Source organism: Chrysochloris asiatica, unplaced genomic scaffold (genome assembly GCF_000296735.1).
Source record: "Chrysochloris asiatica unplaced genomic scaffold, ChrAsi1.0 scaffold00044, whole genome shotgun sequence".
Lineage (NCBI taxonomy): Eukaryota > Metazoa > Chordata > Mammalia > Afrosoricida > Chrysochloridae > Chrysochloris > Chrysochloris asiatica.
The window spans coordinates 20767167-20767697 of NW_006408562.1; positions in this window are offsets into that span (position 1 = coordinate 20767167).

Genomic DNA, 531 nt, shown 5'->3' on the forward strand with positions numbered 1-531 from the left:
TTCCCACAGGAACAGCCTAAGGCCAAGGCCTTTCATTCCTGCAGTCATTTACAGCCCTGTGCTGACTGAAGGCGCCACACCTCCCTTTGGTCAAGTCTACAGTCCCAAGGGAGACAGGAACCTGGGTCACATCAGTGCTTCCTCTTGAGGCCAGGGTCCTCGGGCAGTCTTCAAACTGACTCAGGGCCCTGGGTCATCGGAGTGGTTATTACAGAGAACAAACCGTTCACACACTTGACTGCTAACCAAGAGGTTGAAGGTCCAAGGTCACCCTTAGGTGTTGCAGAGGAAATGCCTGTTGATCTCCAGAAAAATCAGCAAAGAGGAAATTCACAATGGGGTCTTTCACATGGGGTTTTCTTCAGGTTAATTTTTAGAAACCTTAGCAAAGTCTTCCCCTGACTTTTTGACAGCATTGTAGTCTGAGAAAATGCTCTGTAGTATTTTGATATTTGTAAATTTATGTAGATTTGTTTTGTGGCCTAAAACATGGTCTATTCTGGAGAATGTTCCATGGGCACTGGAAAAGAA